The 14385-nt window shown below is 50.8% G+C and overlaps 1 protein-coding gene across 1 annotated transcript in view; it reads right to left on the reverse strand.

The window, feature by feature from the left end:
* LOC119433688 (tyrosine-protein kinase transmembrane receptor Ror) overlaps positions 1-14385 on the reverse strand; it is a 556232-nt gene that overhangs the window by 362080 nt on the left and 179767 nt on the right. The window lies entirely within an intron of this gene.

Raw genomic sequence — 14385 nt, forward strand, 5'->3', positions numbered from 1 at the left:
GGGCGTACACTTCGGCGGTAAAAACCGAAGCAAACTGTGGCAACCTATGACAGTGTTGCCAGCGTTATAAAAAATTATACAGCCCACTATTTCCTTAATAAAACATTTTGTTGGGCTTGTTCGTGCTTGTTCGTTCAACCCCCTCCCCTCATTGTGGCACCGTCATAAACAAGGACGACAGAAACGTCACGGACAGGCGCACACGAACGCCTTGGCCTGGAACAGAATTGTTGCAGCACAATTCCGTTCAAAACGTAGTACTTTCTTATTTTCTCCCAAGATAGTGCAGTTTTCAAAATTTCAAGAAGGCAAGTAACACCGGAAAACAGTTTTGTAAGAAACAGAAGAAAACAGACCTCACTCTTAGTCGCTTGAGCGAGCGGCCATAATCTCTTACCGTGGTCGCTCGCTCCGCCAGTCACGTACACGCTGAGAGAAGTTGGGCAGAGAGAGAGAGTTCTGTACGTATTTTCTAGTCTGTGTACAGTACGTACGAGAGGCCCCGCATAAGCAATTGCGGTGTCGGCGGTGGCGGAACACACGGAGAGGAAGCCGATACACGCATGCATAACAAACAACCCGATCCCCCCCCCCTCTCTCCCAAAGCTGGTTTGGAGGGACCTCTAGTCGGCAGCGGAAAGGAGAGTCTCGGCTCGACGGTTGCACGAGGGTTCCTGCAGCTGCGTAAACTCGGGAGTCGTCGGAGAGAAGTAAACGTCGTCGGGGCTAGCATTTTTTCTTTCTGCGTCGTGGGTTCGTGAGGCAGGGAGTCGGCGGGAAAGGGGGGGGGGGGGAGAGTGGAAGAGTCAGGGAGAATGAGGGGGGTGAGGTGATGGCAAGTGCAAAGCTTTCTTTTGCGTCGTGCGGGGAGCGATCGACGCACGCAGAAGACGATAGACAGGGGCTCGAGAGTGCGTGCAACAAGCTACTGGAAGCAGGACGCTTTATGACAGGTTCGCCGTTAAAGAACGGGCCGGTATGCCAGGAGGTTGCCGCGGAAAAGTAAAAGAAACGAAGGCGCGGTTGACGAGACCCGTTAGTTGGCCGGGTGAGGAGGGGCAGTTCAGATGTCGAGAGCAAGAGCCATCCGGGTAAACACGGCGCTGTGCAAGGGCAACGTAGTCAAGAATGCAATGGCACGGGAAGGGCGAGGGGACCATAAGGAGGATGATGGGCGTCGGGCGTTTGCATACTTGTCGAAACCGCCACCATGACATGCAAGTGGGATGCCCTAGGAGAAAAGTAACAAGCAGGGGCGCGTCCGAAACTAATGACTACTCGGCAGTCCCACTACCTTCACAGGTCAATGTCTACAGATAAAGGAGACTATTTTTATCATTTTTCATAGGACCTATTTATTTAAACTGATTACCAACTAGCCCTTTCACGCATGATGCAAATTCACAACGCTGAAGCAAGACAAAGAGGAGGACCACGTAAACGACATCAAACGTTGCCCTTGATTATTTATCAACTAGCCCGCCTGCATACTTTGGCTGCAATTTGCACACCATGACTCCGTATTGATGTGGAAGTCCCACCTGGCCATATCCAGCCAGTGTCCTATGCTGACCTCAAATACCCTCTCAAACTCATGATGCATTATTGGACGTAGGCATAAGCACAGAGTCTCCCAAGTTCGGTTGGCTTTTCTTGGGTCGCATTTATACTTTGTTTTCCAAGAACTGCGCCCGAGCCGGGCAAGGTGGTAAGGTTTAAGCTGCATTGTTGAGAATGAAGCAGAATGACACAAGAATAGAAGAATAGTTCTTGTCTCATGAAAGTGCTTCAGTTTTTCACAGTGAAAGTTGTACCATAGTGCTCACTCGTAGCTCTGCCACAATGAAGGTTGCCGGATTAATTTTCACCACCTGGAGTGGACAAACGCCCAAGCAAATTGCGATACGCGAGAATAATTGCATTCCGCCCCCATAGGAATACGGCCGGGGTTTCCAACCAGCGATGTCGTGCTCAGCTGCGAAACGCCCACTGATCCACCGCTCCATGTAACGCTTTTGTTAGGGACGACCTCTTTCGGACAGCGGCAGAACGTAAGCGAAACCGCGTCGCACTCTACACGACCATTGCCTCTGTGATCGGTTTCAACGCGGCACGCCGTCGGAGGCCACGTTCTCGACAAATTTTGAGGCCGTTACTCGCGCCTAGTCTGCCGCTCGCGGCAGGAAGCCATGGTCGCACCGGTCGCGCGACCTCGCCGCCGTCTTATACCTCTCCGCCATCTAGATCTTCGTCGAGTGACGTAGTCTGGTGAAAGCTATTGATCCAGAGAGAGAGAGAGAGAGAGAAGCGATTAAGAATGACGTAGGACATGTCTCACTGAAAGTGTGGTCACCGAAGCAAGCGATGCTTATGTGAGGGGAAGATTTCGCCAGTGAGACGAGGACACGGCCGGAAGCTCGAATCCTCCCCGCTTCCGCCAGGCGTCGCCACTGAGAGTCTCGCAGCAACTAATTACCGGCACTCACGGCACGTGCCTTCCTCGCAGCCGCCCACGCTTCCGGCAAGGTTTCTTTATACACAAACATTAGCAACCAGATCGCGCATTTCGACGCATGCACTTGCACTCCGGTAGCACCGTCCTCTGGGGGTCTACTTAGACAAACATGGCCGGCTATATATGGCGCTGGGGGGCCTCGTATTGCCGCTTAAGGGCACATACTGTTTATACGCAAGTACGTGCCGTCTTGTTTGTTTAACCACCCTCGGTGCATGACAGGCGGGGAAAGGAGGAGATGGAAGACCCCCGAGAGGAGGTCAAGGGGAAGGTCCTCTTCGAAGACGTCGTGAGGCCCCGTAGGTGCACCGAGTCGTGTCCTTCCTCGCGACGCTCACGAACCAAGCGAGCGCCAGAAGCCAACGTCATCGTAGTCCGCTGGCCGCCTCGTGACTCTAGAGCGAGCATACAACACCCCTCCTCCCCTTCCCACTTCTTTTTCTTTCTTTCGGCGGTCGTGTGTGTGCCCAGCGCTACGAACCCAGACGCACAAACGACTGTCAGAAGAAGCGTCGTCCTGTGGCATCGCGATGTGTGGTCGCTTATTCTGGGCGCAGATTCGGTTGGAAGTTCTGGCCCGCGCGTCGCGCGGACCGTGTCTTCAACCTAATTAAGGGCCATGCCTTCTGCATTACCCCTTCTCTCTCTATACCGCAACAATCTTTGTCCTCGCCTTAAACACACACACACACACACACACACACACACACACACACACACACACACACACACACACACACACACACACACACACACGCACGCGCATGCGCGCTCTTAAGTCGCTATAAGGCTACACGTTATTTGAAAGCGGAAAGTTATGATGTATGTATGTATGTATGTATGTATGTATGTATGTATGTATGTATGTATGTATGTATGTATGTATGTATGTATGTATGTATGTATGTATGTATGTATGTATGTATGTATGTATGTATGTATGTATGTATGTATGTATGTATGTATGTATGTATGTATGTATGTATGTATGTATGTATGTATGTATGTATGTGTGCCTGTGTACTACGGCCATAGGTTCTGGCTGCGCGCCTCACGTTGTCAATATGTAGGATAGCTGTTCATTTACAATACTCGCTCTGAGGCCATAGCCTACATTACCGCCTGGATTTATTGCGCGGGGTTTCCGTATAAGACTTGAAGCGCTGACAAGACACAACGCATGCAGTAATCTATGCTTACTGTACATAGTAGGCATGGTAGTAGGTGGTCTCTATGCATGGTTCACCTGCAGAACAGAGCATCATAAAGACGTTAGAAAATTACGGTCGTTATGGGTCTGTGTTATCGACGATAACAACCAGATCGAAGTCATTCGCACGCGTCGTGATATAGAAGGTGCTGACAGTTCACACTAAGTAGCGTGCATTAACATTTCCTTATTCCGTTCTTTCCTTTTTTATTTATTGCGATAAAGTCTTGCCCTTAATTCCTTTACATTCTTCAGCACAACATAAATTATGCTTTTGAACTGAAGCGTCTGCGTTGTAAGCTAGTACTTGCCTTGTCAGCAGCTATAATAATTATTGCTGTTATACTGAAAGAAATAAGCAACAAAGATTTTGCTCAATGAACAAACTGACCGTGAAGATAATGAAAACGAAGACGATGAGGTCGTAGACGAGTTTTTTTCCTTTTTACCCCAATCCCTCCACAGAAACCATTTTATAGAGAACAGAGCATGGCTGCAGTTTTGAAAGTTTGTTTGCACAAGAGAAACCCAGTGACACCGGTTAGCGGGCCTCAAAATTCCCCGCTTTAAGCAACTACCACGTGGGATGAATTTCGATGTGGGACCACACGGGACCATGGGCGCGCCCATCGCTTCAGTATCAATCAAGTGAAGTATCAATCTCGCAATGGCTGCACAGCGCAAGGATACACATCACCAGCTCTCAAGCAACTTTCTTTGATCTTGCTGCACGAAAAATACAGCGATCCTACCAATCTATACACTGATGGTTCAACCACCGTGGACGATTCCGCAGGATCAGTGTTATTTCCTGCGAAAGTCACTACCTTGAAGTTTAACACATCACGCGAGACAACATCGATAGCCGCGGAGCTTGCTTCGTATAGCGCCCTACGCATAATTCGAGAGGAACCACCTCCGAAATGGAGCATTTTCAGTGACTTCAAGGCAGCTCTCCAATGCTTTCCGCCTTACGCCGTGGACCCTATGAACAACTAGACCTAGAAATCCGAGAGCTGATTCATCGACTCGTCGAGCAAGGACACAACGTCACCTTTCGGTGGCTCCCTATACATTGTGGCGTAATGGGCAACGAACATGCCGATGAAGATGCTCGATCTGCTCATGAAGACAGAGTGCAGGAACCAATCCTGCTGTCAAGAACAGATGCAGCAGCGAAACTTCGAGTGCTTGCAAACGATGCCACACCATCGTTGTGGAACACACCCAGTTTGCAGCACACACGTCTGCGTCGACTGGACCCCTGTCTTCGACTTCGACCTTCACCTGGACTATTCCGACCCGAGACAACGGTACTTTGCCGTTTTGGCTTGGCGTCGCATTTACGAAGTCGTGTGTTTTTCTCATAGGACGGGGGGATAGTGCTGCGTGTGACCACTGCGGCGACGAGGAAACTATCGAACAGGTACTTTGTCATTGTCCCCGATACAGCGGACACAGACAGTCTCTCGCGACCGCGCTCGCGCGTCTTGACGACCGGCTGCTTTCAGAGCACACAGTCCTGGAACACCAGCCTATACAATCGTCACCTAACAGGTCAGTCAAGGCCCTCTTGAAGTTTTTGCGTTCCAGTGGACTATCTGACAGACTATAGTTTTCACGGACTTTTCCAACCTACCCTATTTTTTTTCTCGTGGCTCTGTTTTTTCTCTTTGCTATCTTTTCCGTCTTTCATTTCCCCGTTGCCCTTTCCCCTGTGCAGGGTAACAAACCTGAATATTTTCGGGTTAACCTCCCTGCCCTTCCCTCCCCGTTTCTCTCCCTCTCTCCAAGGCGGGGAAAAGGACAGGACATATCGCCTTCTCGTCCCCAGTTTTTCCCCATGGGTAGCGCTGTGTTTCCACAATGAATTCATGCCGACTCGCTCCATTCCCATTGCTTCAATCTCATAACCCTATAATGCGGTGAAAGAAGTTACACGGCTATCCCCATCTCGCGACGTGCTCCCGATAGCGCACTCAAGGTTCGGTGTTATCTTCGTTGCACCGTCGTCGTTATCGTTGTTTTCGCCTATAGGAATTAAGACTTCTATCTCCATCGCATTCTGCATTTTAAAACAAAAGTTCTCCTCATGTCTCCTATGGCGCACTTCCATTCTGTTTCCTGCACACTCGACGACGTTCGCCCGCACGCATCTGATGTCGCGTCAGCATCTGGTCGGCCTGAGCCGGCGCAAAGCTCCGGGCTTTCCTCCTCACCATTCTCCACTCGACGTTTTCATTCCGGCCGGCCACCTACGGTCCGGGGATTAGCTCGCCTAAGCTCGTAATTCGAGGTGCCCTTCCATTAATGGACTTCTGCTGCCCTGTTCTATACTCTCACTTGTCAGGGCTTTCACTCTGTTCACTTCCATTATGGGCTTGTGACTGCCACACTGTGTAGCATATCTCTTATTCTACGCGGGGTGCTCCTAGGACTCTCTAACGCATAAATTGTGGGATCTAACGTCCCTAAATTGCGCAGTGGCCCATGAGAAACGCCGTGCACTCTGAAGATTTTTTTACACGCTTAATGGTGTCAGCAACGTCCGGGCTCCCTATATGTACCGTGTTGTTTGCGAGTGTAAGAACCACCCAAGTGAGGACTCCTCAAGATCCATCGCCAACCGAACACCAATGGGAGGCCCCGCTGACGAGTCAAGACTCCAAAGACCAGCTTACGCTGGAAACCCGGGCAAGACAAGCAGCACAATGCCACTGGTTTCCGGGAATGAGGAAACCACCCATCTAGGGCTAAGACAAAAGCCTCGCTATTCAGTAAAGTTTATACCTTCTCCACTTTTAAGGAAGTCAAGTTGTCCCGTGGGTAACGTCCTCACCTACAGGGTTATACGTTTTCGCATCGCATACGACAACGAGCTCCAACTACACGTGCGATGAAAAAAAGCCGTTGTTGAAAACTGCGTAATAATTCTGGCCACCTGGGTGCACACAGAAATATCTGACACAAGAATTCGACAGCGATAGCTATTAAAGTCAATTAAAAATACTTCGGATGTAATCTGTCGCAGCTATCTTTTTGATTTACCGCAAAATGTTACAAACAAAACGTCATTTCCCTCCACCAACGGTTTGATCTTGTCGCTCAAACGTGAGGGTGTTAGTCGTGGGCCGACCAAGCACCCTTTAGACACCCATAAAGGGGTTAAAATGCTTACATTGTTTGGTGAAGGGCTTTGGATTAACTTTGACTATCTCACGTTTTTTTCAATCCGCACCTTATTCTTTGTGCATGAGCGTTAATGCAGTTTGCCCCCATCCAAATGAGGAGCCCGAGGTCTGGAATGAAGCTATCGACCATGTAAGTCAGCCCCAAAACGCCGCAGCCAATGACATGTGCCGCACTGGCTCGCCAGCAACAGTACTCGCTTCAAGATTCACCGTAAGCTTACACCGACGCTCTCTCTAACGCAACCACAGTTCTCAGTATGGCTGGCATAATCTAGGAAGCACCAGCCACCTTCCGATTCCCGATACAATCAATATGTATGCCACCATGTCCACGAATATTTGCTGCATTTACACCGTGTATTATTATATCATGCACACTTTCATGTACGCCTATTTAAAGGGCCCCTAGACCACCCAAAGGTCCAAATTTAGTTGTGGTGTTGCATGTGTCTACAACGAACACGTAGCCGCGAAAATTTTTCCAAATGGTGCCTTAATAGCAGAGTTACACGCGTTTGAGGATCGAAAAACGGCCCTCGCTCGTTTCGCTCTTTCCTTCGCTACGCTCCTTTCGTCGACTGGTCTCTCCTCCTCGCTGAGTGCTCCTCCAAATGTCACGTGACATACGTCATCGCCAACGCGCTTTTCAAGGCACTGTCCACTTGCGGTTAAGGCACGTCCACGCTTGCGGCAAACATACCGACGGCGACCCGGCCTCCAGTGCCGTAGAACGTCTGCCGTGCGAGAGGTATCCAAAGTAGACGGCAGTTCTGCCAGCGCACCGCCGACTGCACGACCGTCGGGCAATCAACGACCGCGAAGCTGCGCGCCTACGCCACCGGCGACGCAGACATTGGTTGCAGCTTCTGTACCAAGCAAAATAATTTCCGCTAGATAAAGTGATGCGTAAATTGTACATATTGTTAAAAACGATATCCACTGTCAAATGTTAAGCACTAACGAAAGCTCCAAAACGTGTCGAGCTTAGATTCAGTGCACGGCTACCCACGGCATACAACCGGCTTGGCTGTGCTCGCATCGCAGCCGACGGTGCCGCTAATATAAGCGTATTTTCTTCTTCGTGTACAATTATTGCGAAGAGCGAAAACAATGGTAATAAAATATTGCGGCTTGTGAGCGTCGGTAATTCATTCCGAAGCGCCGTCCGCTTTAGCTTTGAAGTGAACCGGAGAAGACCTAGCGACGATATCGGCGCCCTCGAGGGATCAGCGGCGGTGAGGCGGCTGCACAAATGAGTCCCGGTCTCGTCCTCTCTACGTATACGGCAAGGAAATCTCGCCGTTGACTAGCAAAACTGCCGTCGAACGGCGGCCCGCGAATGGCAAACGGCGTTCGGCGAGTTACCATGCCTAGTAACGTGAACGGGCCTTAGCCGCGACTCCGCGCTTCTCGGCCACCCGGTGTTGCTGGCATGCCGGCCCGTGCTCACGCGAAGCGTGCCGCTATGAACCCTGCGTTGCGCGCACGTCTAGAAAGGCCAATACTGTCGGACTCTGTTCGCGCAGTTAATCAGACCGCTAAGCACGACTGTGTTGTAACGTGAGCGATTTGGTACTTCCGTTGCGGGTTGTAATTACCGATTCGCAAGTGCGCACAAGCGAGCAACACGACGAGGAAGAGCAGGGAGCGCGCGTACCTGCTAGCAGACTAACCGTAAGGCGCAAGTTCTTGTTCGACCAATCGACATCGTCGACCCCGTTGACATCACCAGATAGACCATGGTGACGTCATGACGACCGCTGGGGATACCGGAAAGGCCAGGAGAGGAGCACGGCATTGTTTTTTTTTTTTTTTTTTTGTGGCGCGCCCGCGGCGCGTAACGCTGCCGCGTTTGGCATCGTTGATCGTGACGGCGTTCTGAACTTTATGCGCGTGTTTACTTGACATGGTCAAAAAATATCTGTGATGGTTTAGGGGCCCTTTGAAGCACGTAACTTGCCTTCCGACACTATAGCACGATATAACTGACACCTGACAGTTGAGTCCTTGATATGCGCAACAATCGTTCAATATCAGAACAAAACGTACTAGGCCTGTTGTATATCATCCATTTTGGAGCCAAAGCATCCCCGCGCTGGGGGCCGCCGACGATGTGGCGAGGAGGACTCCCCCACCTAAAACGACTCGCTGTGGCAGAAGCGCCGGACACTTGACACCCCTCAAACTGCGTGCAAATTACCGGAGGGCGCCTTCTACGAACAGCGACAGGCGGTGCGGTGGTGCCCTTCAGGTTTGGAGCGGGTTGCAAGAAAGCCTGTTTGGCAGAGTGAATTGTGACTTCCCCTTCCTCTCTACTCTCTCTGTGATGTTTTTTGTTGTCACCGATCTCGGAGGCGTGCGGGTGTTAAAAGAGATGGAGAAGGAAGACGGATGGCGACACAGCAAACAAATTTTTTAATAACACGCACACTCAAAACCAAAACTAAAAATCAAGCACACCCAAGCACACTACGGGAAGAAATACTAATAAAGATACAAACTAATGTACAAAGCCTAATGTACAAAACATTCTACTTGGTGCCTATGCGCGTCCGTGGCGGCTAACTCTTCACAGTCAGGCAACCCTGTCTTATCTCAGCGACGCTACAAATAAGAGTCACCTTGCTGCGTTCGTCGTTGCACGTTTGTCTGAGTCCGAAGCTCGTCGGCCCTTTTTCTCCAGCAGTAGGTGTACTCGTTGATGCTATAGTCGCTTTTGCCTTGTTGTCGGCGCGTCGTCTCCTTATCAGTAGGGAGCTCGCCGGTACTTGGTCGGAGATGAGCTCGTCAGCAATGGTGGTCGCCGTAGCTTAGGCCTACCTGCCTAGGCCTAACGTCGGGACGCGTCGCTACTTCTTCAAGAGTGCCGACGTGGCGTCCCGAGGAGAATCAATCGTGCCGGTCTGCCGCAGAAGGGGGAGCCTCTCTGGGGTGCCTGGTCCTGCCGTAAGGAGCTGCAGCTCGTCCAGGAGCCTCGCCCGAACTTGCCGAGGTCGACGGCCACGCCTTGGACGGCCAACGTCACGGACTCAGCCAGACCCCCAAGTCTCCCGTCGCCAGAGCGGTGCTGGCGATGCGACCTTCCTGGCCCGGAACCACGTCGATAATCCTCAGACAACGCCGTTTCTCCTTCAATCACGCCTCGGGTCACGCGCCTCGCGCGCTCGCGCCGTTCAGAACGCTCCGCTCACATCGTCCTCGTCTTCTTTTATTTCGCCTCCGGCGTCTTACTCATGACACTCTCCCTCTCCCCTACCTTCTAGTCAGAATAAGTTAGTCTTCTTGATGCGTTCAAAACGAACGGTCGTCGGTAGTTTTTCCATAAGTTAAATAGTATCCGTCTCTTATTCTACAAAAAGGCCAGTACTCCCCAACGAGCTCCGAGCAGAAAGATATATCTGCGTTACTTGCGTTACTTAGGTTCCTGAGGTCCACTGGCCTACGTAACAGATTTCCGCTCGTTTGTACATCTCTCTCTTTTTCTTTCTGCATGCTTAACCCTTCCTCCAGTGCAGGGTAGCCAAACCCCGGAAACCCAAACTACTCATTTTTTCTACTACCCGCTCTGTTAAACTACCCGCTCTCATTGTTTCAACCATTCTCACTTAAAAATGTATCATAATTTATGCTCGCATTCCCTATTATAGGAACTTTATGCTGCTTCACATGCACATATATAGCGCACACTAAGCAGCTATATAATTGCACGCTAAACTAATTGTGGCTCGCACACGGATAACGTGCATGCTTTGTGGCACTGTCCCGACGCACAAAACAATCTGCAGTCTTTCCCTCAAAACTTTATTAAGCACAGCGCCGACACATATCTACGTTTCTTGAGTTAATGTGATGCCTTTACACCTACCATTGCCCCCTTAGAAATAAGTTGCAGAATCTGCCACATGCCAAGGCCTGTTAGTTAGACCACGCCCACTGCATCAGTAACATGGATCCACCTCTTGCACTGGCTTGCGTCAGACGTTGAATATCGATTCCGGGAAATCGCAGCCTTCGTCGACAGGTTCGTGGCTACCATGGTCAAGACGTATTTGCCGATAAAGAAGTACTTAGATAAAGAGGTAGGAACGTTGACGGCCTTTTCGTGTGCGTCCCTTCAGCGGCAAATATCTCTTTCAGAATGCGCCCCTAGATAGGTCAAGAAACAGCTCTTATACGAATGGTGAAGAAACTGGTGAGCGGGCGACGGATACACCACGCCGCTGAGCCTCTATACGACGACGCTCGTTACGTCTCCTGCGCAATCGTCCTGCGCCACGTACGCAACAAACAAGAAAAAATCTGGTAGCTTTCACGCGCCAGAATGACGACGTGGTTATGAGGCATGGCGTAGTAGCGGACTCTTTATCAATTTTGACCACCTGGAACTCTTTAACGAGGGTTTCTACATTTGGCCCTCATAGAAATGCGGCCGCCGCGGCCGGGTCCGAACTCGGGACCTCGTGCTCGGCCGCGCCATGCCATAACCATTATGCTACCGCGGCGGGTCCTGCGCCACTTCTCTGTACCCGGACTGAAAGTATTATATAATAATATCTTGCTCTTCTTCCACGAGCCAAGGAGGGTAAGGGGATCCAATGGGTTCCATTAGCAGCTACAAGCGCATGAACGAAAGCGGACAACGAAGCCAGAGATAACCTAGCGTGAATTAACGATATCCTTAATGAAAACTGCCCAAATAATACGAACACTTCAACGGCTGCCACGTCCTGTGCTCACTCCGCCGTTATTCCCGTTCCCCTCCTTTCGTACTTCCACCGCCTTCGAGGAACGCTAGCCGCGCCCACTGGCTTCCTGCTCCGTTCCCTATAGAACGCCTCGACAAACTCCAGCGATGGTGACTCGCACGGCAGCAAACCAACGGCAAAGCTGCTCGTTAGCCTAGTGTATAGACCGTTTTTTCATGGGCGCCGCCAATGCCTAGGCAGTAGCGCCATCTATGGGCAGTTGGCATGCTGGCTTGGGCGAACGCCCGTGTTATATGCTGTGGTATAGGCTCGGCGGCAGTTTCTGGTGGATTTTTTCGCACTCGCGCGGTCTATTTAGCATGAAATGGCGTCTTCTACGTGCGGAACGGTCCTGTGAGGCGTAGTGAAGGAATTTAAGTGTGAAGTAATTAAGGAGTTGAAGTAACTGCTGGTGTTAGGGCGGACGCGTAGCACCCAGCGCGAGGTGCGTGCGTTTGAGCTTACAATCAGCCTCGGATATCAGCTATGTATTTCTGAAAATTCGTTTCACGAATGTTACCTTACTGCAGCATTCTCAGCACTGTAATTCTAAGCTCTGGTTTAACTGCAACGAGTATAGTCACGAAACATTTGACGATCCTAACAGCGTGGGTATACCGTTCTGCTGGAGAATAAGTCGTGCTGTTTTCTTTGACAAGCGCTCAAGATGTTATGTGTAAATACATTGGGCGAGTGCCTTGTTTGCTGGGCAAGGTTTCCGCCTACAAATAAAATAGTTTGGTTAATAATAACCTCATACCGTACAGTTTGAATCGCACTTTTCGATTGGTGGAACGTTCAGTTGCAGACTGTGCGAGCGCCCGAGTCAGTACTAAATGCTGTGTTATAGATCTGTTTGTTCTATATGGCGTATGTTCCAAGTGGTCCAAGCATGCGGCACTTCCATGCGGAGTCCTATTGCGTCGTTATCCCAAGTTCTGCTTTATTTTGCCGCGAAAAGAGGACATATGAACTCTTTTTTTTTTTTTTTTTTTTAGTCTCCTAAGTTCAGTCATTTACGACGCCTTCACCCACGTACCTACAAATAGCTGTCGGATTCTCTTTATGCGATCCCCTTTGTATATTGTGCCTTAAAGGGCAAAAAAGGTAATGGCGATCTAAGCACGAAGCAATTGTGTGTATCATGTTGGTTTGCCAACCGCAGTGCTCGCTGTATTGAGCAAAGCCTTCGGCCTCTTGCAGGAGGCTAACGTAGACATAGTGATTTGAAGTCTACTAGACTTAAAATGCGTGAGAACGATGCCGGTGGCTGATGGAAATGTTTGACAACAACTCTTCGTCGAGTGAAAACCGATACATCCAACATAGTTCACAACACATACACACACCGCGGCTGATGATGCGCGTCGCATTTTTGCATATCCGAGAGAAATTTCCAGATACGTAGCTACTGCTGCGCCTAAAGGCTACACAGTGGTTGTCCGACGACCTCGTAAGAACTGACATCCCATAAATTGCACTCAGAACTAGCTAAAACACCTCCAAATCGTTCCCCAGCGCGCGACCGGCACCACATTCAAGCCGCGCCGGCTCGCCCAAGCCAGAGAGGAGGAAAGGCTGGTCGCGCGCCCTTTCCTCCTCGCCCGATGAAAAGGTCTATAGGGGGAGGCACCCCCTCCGTATCATCTCTCGTATCCCACTCCCGGACGCGCGGCAGGACAGCCAGACAGCGACAATGCGACGACGACGTGGCGACCCATGTGAATCCTCTCGTGACTCGTGCTCGCCACATGGCGTTTAGCATCGACGCCGAGGAGTCAGGAGGACGATCGTGCGAGACCACAGGAGAAGTCACCGAGGGGGCCATGTGACTGAAGCCTACGAAAGAGGGAGAGACTGCATGTGCTCATCCAGACGGCGAACCGCCGAGGTGAGCAAGGAAAAGAAAACGTGAAAGACGAGTCCACACTGCGCCCCCCCCCCCCTCCCCATCTAACCCCCATCCCTCACCCTCGTCGCCCACCCCACACAACGTGCGCGCCGAATATGTGGAAGCGGTTCTCTCACGGATGGACGAAGCAGTGGGGGGGTTGTGGCGTCTATGTCTCCTTTGCTGCTGTTCGTCTCGACGGCTACGGCAGTGCGTGTGTGTGTGCCCGTGGTAGTGAACTCGACGAGGCGCGGGGCGCGAGTTTGGTGACGCGCGGCCGACGCCGCCCGAAACCCGATCTACCTCGCCTTGTTAGGCGCGCCTGTTGCGCTTGCGCGCGTCGCCATCTGCGGAGGAAGCGATCCTCGCGTTTCCGAACGCATCTATCTAGGAAAGCGAGTGGAGCGAAGTAGTGCCGGGAACATGATGCGATTATAGGGGCTGCAATTAAAACGTACGAATGGGGCAACAAAATAATAAAAACTGCGCAGAGCACATTCTTAACGTCTCTCCATCTAAGCGAAGCTTCCTTAGTTCTGGGAAGGATGGATTGAAACACGCACTGTAGAAGAAATGTTACGGTAAACGATGGGGAATGTCTTGGCAGCTTTATTACCAAGCATTTGGACGTCAAAGTGGCGGCAGGCCGTCATTTTTGGAAGGCTTACACGTTCATCACGACTTACGGCACACGGCACCCAATGGAGTCACGTTATTATCACGAACAAATTTATTTTCTTTCATGTGGTATTCATGGGTCTCTCCTTCAGAAGTCTTTGTTCACGGCGATAGAAACTCCTTGTCCGAATGACGTCAATGGCGTGTAAAACAAT

The sequence above is a fragment of the Dermacentor silvarum genome, chromosome 11, assembly GCF_013339745.2.
Source record: "Dermacentor silvarum isolate Dsil-2018 chromosome 11, BIME_Dsil_1.4, whole genome shotgun sequence".
Lineage (NCBI taxonomy): Eukaryota > Metazoa > Arthropoda > Arachnida > Ixodida > Ixodidae > Dermacentor > Dermacentor silvarum.